General features: G+C 42.9%; 1 long non-coding RNA gene across 7 annotated transcripts in view; it reads left to right on the top strand.

The window, feature by feature from the left end:
- Nucleotides 1-1,384: 1,384 nt before the first annotated feature.
- LOC143844833 (uncharacterized) overlaps nt 1,385-10,142 on the top strand; it is a 51,635-nt gene continuing 42,877 nt past the window's right edge. For 4 of the 7 annotated variants that reach the window (XR_013234155.1, XR_013234153.1, XR_013234152.1 and 1 more), the window contains exon 1: nt 1,413-1,498. This is a non-coding gene — a long non-coding RNA (uncharacterized LOC143844833). Of the gene's footprint in view, nt 1,499-8,218; nt 8,239-10,142 lie in introns of those variants that run through there. The other 3 variants (XR_013234150.1, XR_013234154.1, XR_013234156.1) reach the window with 3 other exon arrangements.

Here is a 10,142-nt window from a genome sequence, read left to right as displayed (position 1 = left end):
GAACCAGTTCTGCAGAGGGGACTGTAGAGGGGACAATAAGGGTGTGCATTTGGATATTCCCAAACACACACACATTCCCAATTTTGGCTGAATTAATATGTTTCTCTAGCAATAGTGGAGAGAGAGAATGAGTATCACGTAACATCAGTCACTATCAAAGCGGAAACATTGGAGGCAGGCTGTCCCAATGGTCATTCCTTACCTGACTTTCTCAACAGAACTCTGTTCAAACAGCCTGTCACTCAAAGGTTCTCAGACTCTGCTAGGCATTAATGCTTAACAGTCTGTCAAAGAAGTAGATATTGGTTGAGTTCAGTTCATGGTTTCTGTTGAATCCCAAGTTGCACCTGATCTGAAATCAACCCAAAATGGCCTTTAACAAACCAAACCAGCTTGGTAAGTATAGGATGAAGCTTTCTTAATTAAAAAAACAAAAAAAAAAAAAGCCGGTAGGGAGCTATAAAATGCCAAAGAGAAGAATCCCACTCCCTCTTTATCTCCAAGTCTAACCAAAACCATCAGAGGTCACATGCACTTTGCTTGAGTTTATAAAGAATCTGAATCACATTATGGTGAAAGAGAGCTCTGTTATTAGAAGGCAGCAGTGCCTGTCAAGCTTTGGAGTATTGGTTTTTCCAAGGCTAGAGAATAGCACCCTCACAAAACGGTTTTCTGGGATTGTTTCTGTTTGCAAATCTGCACCCAGCCAAAGGACAGGTACACGTTTATTGAGCATCTGCTCTCCTGCATATCACATCCTGACCTCTGACCTGGGTGTCAGCCAATTCATGTCCTCCCTACTCATAAGCAGCAGCACATAACCCTGATGAGCAATGCCTTGTTATAATGTAATCCCATTCATGAAGACATCCTTGAATCATGTGACTATTCTCAGGAAGAAGACCCAATTAAAAACAGCACAAATGTGTATTTGAGAAACAATGATATCAAAAAACTAATGAAGAGGGATGAGAAATTCTCAGTAGCAGTAGGTGGTGCCAGGATATATTTCCTCAGAAGTACTACTTACATCTTTAAAAACATATGGGTGAACAATTGGCACAGCCCTCTTAATTACCTTCAAAACACTTTCCAGCACCTAGTAGGGAGTGCTGATTCCTGTGCACCAGAGACACTAGGGGTTTTACAGGCAATTTCTGTCCTTTTAGTGTTCCCAGAGAAATGTGCAGTGAACAATTTGTTGAACTGATGCATGTATTAAATGCCCTATGGTGGAAAATTCCTATTCAAAAGACTTCAGAAACTACCCTCACTTTGAGAAATATGCTACTGAACTAGTTAACTTTAACCTGATCTTGCCTCTGATAAGCCATTAACAGAGAATTGGACAATGAACAACCTTGACCAAAAAAGAAAAAAAGGGTTGAACGGTTACAATCTGAAAACAGACCAGCCATGCAATTATATGCAGTTGCACCCTTTGAAGTCCATTGATGTTAATAAACTTTGAAGGATTAACTCTGTTTAGGATTGCACTGTAAGTATGCTCAGATTTATTTACATTTTTGCTTTCTGAACAGCAAGATATTTTGATGCCTATGGAGGGGTAAATGAAGTGTATCCTTGCAACAAGCATGACTGAGTATATGATTGTGTTCTAAAACTGTCAACATGTGACTGTTTTTTTTCTTTGCACTTCCCAGTAGTTGCAGTGCAGTATGTGATCCTCTATGTAGGACTACTTGCTAGTCCCCCCTGCAAAACACACTTTTGAATCAAGTAGGGATTTTTCCCCACAAGAAATAATGAAGTTTACCAGGGGAAAAAGAAAACAAAAGTCATTATTGTCCCTGGGGTTTTCTCAGGTTTCATTACAATAACTGGTACATAATTAAACATTGGTACATGTTTAAGCATTTATACAATGCTTTTCTTTACGCAAATGTGAAGTGGTGAATAAGATGAAAATTAAAAAAGCAGAAAAACAAACCATAAATACATTGTAAATGACCAAGGCTTCTCCCTGACGATGCCTCATGGCACTGGTATTCAGGACCTGTGTTTATATAGCTGGGTTGGAAGCCTGGTGACATCTTTGAGGGTGAGGCATGAACATAAAAGCATTCCAGACAAATGAGGAGTGATTGAATAGAGTAGAGATGAGAGGGCTGAATTAGAATCTACTGACTTCCGTTAGCCCTACCAGGAACTGCTATGGCTAATTTTGCTATACAGGAGATATGATCCCAAGAAGAAAAAGGAACTACCCTGATATAACATGAAAAAAATAGTAGTGAAGAAATCCCAACTTGACAGGAAAGAGGGAGAGACCTGTAGACTGTCTTCTACTGTCTGTCTTCTAGCGTTCTACTGTCTGTCTTCTACTGTCTGACTTCTAGACTGTCTTCTAGCGTTTGCTAGTAGGGGCTCATGGGAATTGTAGCCCATGAACATCTGGAGGACCACAGGTTGACTACCCCTGGTCTAGGCAACTGTATGAAGAATAACTGTGGAAAGTGATTCAGGGACTTAGAATGGCTGCTTATAAATGTTTTGTAACTTTGCTATGACTCACATATGAAATTTGCTTATTTGGAAATACAAGTGAACCAAAGACCTATGTTCTGGTTCCTTCTGGAGGACAGTTCTACAGAAATTGGTAGATCAGTTCTGTTTGTGATTCATGAACAAAGCATGAATCAAGCTGCAAACTGATCAAATTGGTTTGCTCTCTGAGAAACCACTGATGAACCAATTTGGTTTGTGATTTTTGGGCCTAGCATACGTTATTCAAAGGAACTACAGTCCCTTTAAATGAGGTTTTCTGAAAGCAGCTAAAACAGCTGAGTGGCAGGGCAGGAGCACTCCCAGCTATTTGGGCCTTGTTGAGTAGTCCCTTTAAAATTTAAAAGGACTGCTCAAGGAATCTGGGAACAGCCTGTGTGATGTTGGGTATGCCTTCAACAGGGGAAGCCCCTTTCTATCACTTGTATATCTGGAAGAGCCTGAGCTACCCACCCTCCTATCACCAGAGGATGTCATCCCCCCCCTCCTCCTATCATCTGAGGACGTCATCCCCTAGATTCTCATCAGGAACTCACTCAGGAGGCCACTAGAGAAGGAGGACAGCAACGGAGAAGGAATGACCAGATCAAGTTGTCAGTGGATGAGCTTGCTGCGGCAACCCACACAGTGGCAGCAAGGCCATTGCATAGGCCTCAGCAGCAGTAGAGAGTAGCCGTCCACCCCAGCAGCCCATGGTGGAGGGGGAGTTGGCTTTAGGGGACAGGGAGCTTAAAAGGACTTCACCAGAAAGCCTGAAACAACTGAATGACAGAGAGTTCTAATAGCCTCTCAGCTGTTTTTGAGGATTTCTGCTCGGGCCAAGAACTGGCACAAACCCCTGCATTAAAAGTTTGTTGAAGTCCATGTATCCATCACAGACTTCAGCTCCTGAACCAAGACCAGGGCAAAATTCATCATGAATTTTGCTTCATGATTTAGTTCATGCCCATCCCTACTGCTTTTCCGTTTTTTGGCAGGCCACGTTTTCCTAATGAAAAATTGGTATTATAAATGTGATATCTTGATTGTCAGTGATGTTGATTTTTGTACCAGAAAAAGAAGCATCATAGATTATCATGGCTGGTTCAGCCAGGTATGTAGGTGTTCCCTTCCTTCCTTCTGACTTCATGTGAGTCTTTCTCAAAGCTGTGTTCTCAGTGGAAGAGAATGACCATCCCACATAGAAAGAGAACATTGTTCATTGGTCACGGAAAATCTGGAATGTGAACTATTTCTAAAGCTGCCTGGAGAACACTTTACTTCACAAAACAGAGTTAGCGGTTGAGGGTCAAAAGATGGAAAAGTATATGTGGATGAATTTGGCTTCACAGAAGTCATTTTGGTGTAGGCAGTTTGTTTACAAGACAGAAACCCACTGCTATTGAAATAAATGATTCTGATAATGCTGGGTAAAGTCAGACCATTTAGTTGATGTATTTCAAAACACTTTAAATTCACCTTTAGATTTCTTTCCTTGATAAATATTTGACACATCTCCACATAAAAATGGCACATTAAACAAACAAACAAACAAAAAAACAGCACCCATGAATCTGTCTACAGTCCATTCTTCAAAGAAATGTACAACGGCAACAGGAGAATGAAAGTACAGTGTTAAAGTAAGCACTCCTCCTATTTTTTCCCCACTGAACAAAAACAGCCAAGTGAATGCTCAAGTGGAATTTCAGATGACCTGGGGGGCTGAGTTAATCAGTCAGCAGCTTCCCTGCAGCTAGTCAGCTTCACCTTAACCCTGAGTGTCATGACTTTCTGCTGTTAATAAGAATTGCCTGAATAAGTTTCATGTACTTCCATGAAACAGGACAACCAGGGTGAGACTCCTTCTCTAAATGAACAAATTTGTCCAAATGTCACTAAGTTTGGATCAATACGTGACACTCTAATAGATAGGGCAATGAATTCTGGAGGTCGGGGGGGGGGGGAGAATCTGGGTTTTGGTTTTGTTCAGTACAAGAAACAGAAAGGGGAGAAAATTCTTGCAGGTCCTGTTAGTCACACTAACGTGGGTGCACTTCCCATTGCTGACCATGCCTTGTCTTTAAATGAACAGATTAAAAGAAATATAATAACATGTGTTTATGTGTGTTTTCCTTTCCTTTCCAAACTGTAGTTTGTTCTCAGTCACTTAGAATTAAAGAACAGAGCTCATTTAAGAGCTCAAATGCATTATTTGCATTGTCATCCTTATTCATGTTTCCTCTATATATTTGTGAAACAGCCAGGGGGTGGAACGTGTCCAGCTGTCCGAGTTGGAATAGGGCCAATCAGGGCCCTGCCCCTACAGCTCCCGCCCTCCCTTCCTGGACGCTAGCCACGTTCCTCTCAGACACACCAGAGACTGACACACAGAGCTCTGCCAGACTGAACATGAGCCCTCATTTCCTCCTATCGCACCTGCTGCAAGGATGGCAGAGAGAGACACAGAGAGAACTGCCCCAAGCTGCTGACAGAGACACTGAGAGAGCAACCCCTGCTGCGTTGCAAGGAGAGAGAGACAGATAAAGCTTTCCCAAACTGCACACCAGCCCTCCTTCCCTCCTACAACCAAACCCTACTTATCTGCTATGTCTTCTTTTGCAAGGCACACTGAGACACGCAGCAAAAGGGAGAGAGAGACACACAGAGATCTGCACCTCCCGGTGTCCCCTGGGTCCTAGCGCCCATTTCAATCTTGCTTGCAATGGGCTTTTTTGCTAGTCAATTTATATTTTCCGCTTCAGACTTTGTGCTTTTTAAATGCCTCTCAGGCATTAATGAAATCGCTGTGGCCTTTCTGCTGCAGAGCTTGTAATGCTTTTTCCGTTTTTTTTTTTTGCATTACTCCTCTACCATGGGTGCCACTTGCTGGATCTTGACACTGCAACCATAACACTAAAATCAAGTGGAAAGGAAAGATTGTGATGAGTGTTTGCAATCTCACCAACCCTCTCAAATGCGATAATACTGTAGTAGTAACTTAGGTATGTCACATGTAGTTACCACATTAAGAAGTTATCATTGCAATGTGAAATCCAGCTGCAAGGAAGTGGCACTGCACCACAGAGGCAATATATAAATCAGTTCTAAATATATTACAGATGGTCTAAAATTTGAGGCTACTGGATAAACACCTGCACAACTGGGATTGTTGCCAGTTGAATATACTGTTATCCAAATAATGTACATAAATGGTTATATCAATCAGTAAGTGTTAAAATTAAAAGTGTAATTAGAAAAATAACCTTTCAATGTACTTGCAATTGCCTCTGTTACTCTCCTACTTCATAGACAGTCCAGCTGCTGAACTCAAAATTCCACCTGCTTAACATTTATTTTGTTGTTTTTAATGTAATAAATCATTTAACATAATGCATTTTATTATGTCTTATTCATGGTGGCTTTGCTTTCTGGTTATTATCTTTCAATTACATATCACCTCTGCTTCAGTAATTAACAGCTCAGTTCCACTTCAAGTTACTTTGGCTGGACAAGGATAGAGGGAGGACCCACAGGAATCCTAAACAGAGTTATCCCTCTCTAAGCCCACTGGCATCAATTAACTTAGAAGGGTATAACTCTGATCAGGATTGCTGTCATGTGGGTATATGTTGTGATGGCAAAGCAAAGTTAACAACAGCAAAATGATGTCATTTATGCCACAACAACCTTCATTTTAAGTCCTGTAATTCATAAATGGAAGAACAAGTAGGAAGATTTAAGGTATAGTGGACATGCACTGGAGGAATGGATGCCTTAAACAAGATCCTCCCACAGACTTCCATTGCAAACCATCATTGGCATTGACTGTGTGTTCCTCACACTAGAGACTAAGGTTAGGTTCAGTATTCTGATTGTTTATCAGCCATCTAATTCTCCAGTGGGCACTTTGTCTGGATTGGCAGAGGTGGTCTTGAATGTAGTGCTAGAGATACCCAATCTCATCATTCTGTGGACTTCAACATTCATGCCAAAGTTATTCCAACAGCATCTGATACAGGATTTTCTTACTTTGTATGCTGTGGGTTGCATGACTGACCCAGCACATGAAAGAAGTCATCTCTTGGACATAATCTTTTGCATTGAATCTGTAAGAGCATAGAATCATAGAGTTGGAAAGGAGCCATACAGGCCATCTAGTCCAACCCGTTGCTCAACGCAGGATCAGCCCAAAGCATCCTAAAGCATCCAAGAAAAGTGTGTATCCAACCTTTGCTTAAAGACTGCCAGTGAGGGGGAGCTCACCACCTCCTTAGGCAGCCTATTCCACTGCTGAACTACTCTGACTATGAAAATTTTTTTCCTGATATCTAGCCTATATCGTTGTACTTGTAGTTTAAACCCATTACTGCGCGTCCTTTTTTCTGCAGCCAACGGGAACAGCATCCTGCACTCCTCCAAGTGACATACTTAAGAGGGCTATCATGTCCCCTCTCAACCTCCTTTTCTCCAGGCTGAACATTCCCAAGTCCCTCAACCTATCATCATAGGGCTTGGTCCCTTGACCCCAGATCATCTTCGTCGCTCTCCTCTGTACCCTTTGATTTTTATCTACGTCCTTCTTGAAGTGAGGCCTCCAGAACTGCACACAGTACTCCAGGTGTGGTCTGACCAGTGCCGTATACAATGGGACTATGACATCTTGTGATTTTGATGTGATGCCCTTGTTGATACAGCCCAAAATTGATGATCTCAATCTAAATGTAGTCAAAGATCAGGCCTTCTTGTTGCCTTTGCTTGATTTATTTGCTGACACAGTGAACCATGTAATCTTGTTGAGGCACCAGGAGGCAAAAGTAGGCATCTGGGGAGGGGAGTTGGACTGCTTAAAATCATTCCTTACCTAAATAATTCCTGGACCTAAAGAACTGCAATTGGAGACCAATTATCATCAGTATGGGACCTAGCCTGTGGGGTCCCAGAGGACATAATCCTCTCCTCCATGTTCTTTAATCTTTATATGAAGCCTTTAGACCAAATCATTCACAGCTTCAGTGGTGGCTATCATCAGTATGAAGATGATACACAGCTATATATAACCTTATCCATCTACTGGTAATGCAGTAGAGGTCCTAAATTGCTGCCTGGCTGCTGTGGTAATGCTGGTTGGGATGGTGAAGGGCAATCTGCCTTTCTATGTGACTTAGTTGACCCTTGCTAACTCAGTTAATCTTGGGAGTATACTGAACTCAAGATTATTGCTGGAGAAGTGAGTTGATGCAGTTGCAAAAAAAGGTTTCTTCTAACTCAGCATAACCCCAAAATTGGCCCCATGCTCTGTGTGAAACAAAGCATCCTTGAATGCTCCCAGGGGTTAATGTATATAGTAACAGTTTCATTTCATCTTGCAGGTGTTACTAATTGGGCCTCTCTGCCTACATGGTTCTTATCATCTTCAAGGCCAAATTAAGGAATAGGATAATTGGCTGATCTTGATAACCTGTGAGCCACAGAATGGGAGGGGGAGTCAGGTGTGATTAAGTCATCTTCTAATGGGTTCAAGCAAGAACACATCCTGATTGGTTGGTCACCATCACTTGAACTCACAGCCAAAATTATAATTGGGCTAGGAACTAGGAAACAGGGACTAGCTTGGATTTTGATGTACTGAAGGGCAGCCTATGATCTGCTTATTTCCAAATGGACATTACTGTAGAAAGTGACTGAACTGCAGCCTTTGATTTCGTGACTGAAAGATTGTGCCATCCAATACAGGTCTTTATTTGTGTTAAACTAGTTTTTCTTGTTTTCTGTGTTGCATTGTTTTAGAGATGTGCTGTTTTGAATAGATAAATATATCACTTGAAAATTATATATTTCGGTATATATATATTTTAAAAGACTTTCCTTGTGTACAACTGCTCTGGGAACCCCCAAAGTAAGTTCTAGCCTCTTTAATACCCTGACATGGCTCATATAGCCACTTGGATCCATGCCATGATGACGCTGAGATTCAGCTACTATAATGCACTGTGCTTTGACCTCCCTTAAGGTCAGTTCAGAAACTCCAGTTGGCGTGGAATTCCATGGCTTGAATATTATTATGGTGTGCTAAATGGAGCATACCCAGAGACCAGCCATTGACAGCAATCTTTGGAGATGTCTCTGCCAGTGATTTGATGGGGACATCCTTCCTTTCTACACAACTTATTGGTGCTGGTTCTGCCTCCAGTATAACCCTCTGTGGTTCAGTGCCAGAAAGCAGTTGTCCCTCCTCCCACCTTCTTGTTGAGGGGTTATTTTCAACCCACACTTTGGAACCATTTCCAAACCATCCCCCAGTAACTTCTGTATGACAGAATGCCAGGTATGCCATGCCCACATCCAGACGGGCACAAACCCCCCAATACTGCCAGCAGATGCAAAGGGTTCATCCCAATCTGTTGCCACAAGAGGAGTGGCTAGTGGGAAGAAGGAAGTAAAAGAGGCCTAGCCCCTTTCAACATGGAGAAGTAGAGCAAGAGGCCCATCCAAGAAATGCTTCCTGAACTTGAGGATACCAACAGTGCCATCCAGAAGGCTATGTGGATAACCTAAGATGCAGTCACTTGCCTTCTTAGCAAGATGATTGCTTTGGATGGCTAACTTTTCTCTCTCATGGAAATCATAGCCTTTTGCTACTTGTCTGCTCCTGTAACTACCATTTAAGCTTTTGTAAATTGCCAATTTCCTTGTTCTGAAATCATTTTTTTTCTCACGCTTTTGGGAGCCCCTAGGTCCCATCCCCTTGGTCCAATCTTCTTGAAACTTGCAGGGGAGCTCTGGGGGGGTGGTCTTCCCTCAGTCCCCTGAAAGTTTCAGGAAGATTGCACCAGGGGGTCCCATCCTGGGGGCTCCCAAGGAACATTCCCCATAGAAGTCTATGGAGAAACATGTTCACCCTCTTTGGGATCCCCTAGGATTGGACCCCTTGGTCCAATCTTCTTGAAACTTTCAGGGGACTCAGGGAAGAGCTCCCCAAGAAGTTTCAGGGGTGCAACTTACACCCCCTCCCTCCCAGCCCCCGGGGAAGGCAGGGGAAGGATTTCCAATGCAAGTCAATGGAGACATTGACTTGCATTGGCCCCGAATCGTCCGAAACGATTCGGGAGGCTTCCAATGCAAGTCAATGGCCTCCATTGACTTGCATTGGCCCCGAATCGACTCGGACAGCTCTGAATCGGCGCGAATCGGCCGATTTGGATCTGAATCGGCCGATTTGGATCCGAATCGGTCCGAATCGGGGCCTCCCTGCACAACCCTAGTCTCAATACCTCAAATTCAGATATCATGCAATGGAAGTATGAGTCCTGCAAAGAAGTACAGAGGCTATTGGTCAATATATGTGGCCAGAGGGAACAGTGAGTGGGAGATATGGGGGGGGGAGGAGGAAAAGCTGCAACCTAGCAACTCTGCTTCAAAGAGCCCAACCAGGAAGAAGCTTTGCTACTGTTATTAGGTGTGAACTCAGAGGTCAGAAGCAGCAGGAAGGCCAGACACGCAAGAGCAGAGGATTTGGCAGAGGTGATGATGAGGGAGTACCTCACCAAAGTTTCCTGAGCCCACCTCTGTAAATCCCTTGGAATACTGGTCATGCAGTTTAACCTTTGGTTTAACCTTCTTGAATTGCTATGAGTCTC

This window comes from Paroedura picta, chromosome 9 (assembly GCF_049243985.1).
Source record: "Paroedura picta isolate Pp20150507F chromosome 9, Ppicta_v3.0, whole genome shotgun sequence".
NCBI lineage: Eukaryota > Metazoa > Chordata > Lepidosauria > Squamata > Gekkonidae > Paroedura > Paroedura picta.
This window is presented reverse-complemented; position numbering and strand designations above follow the sequence as displayed.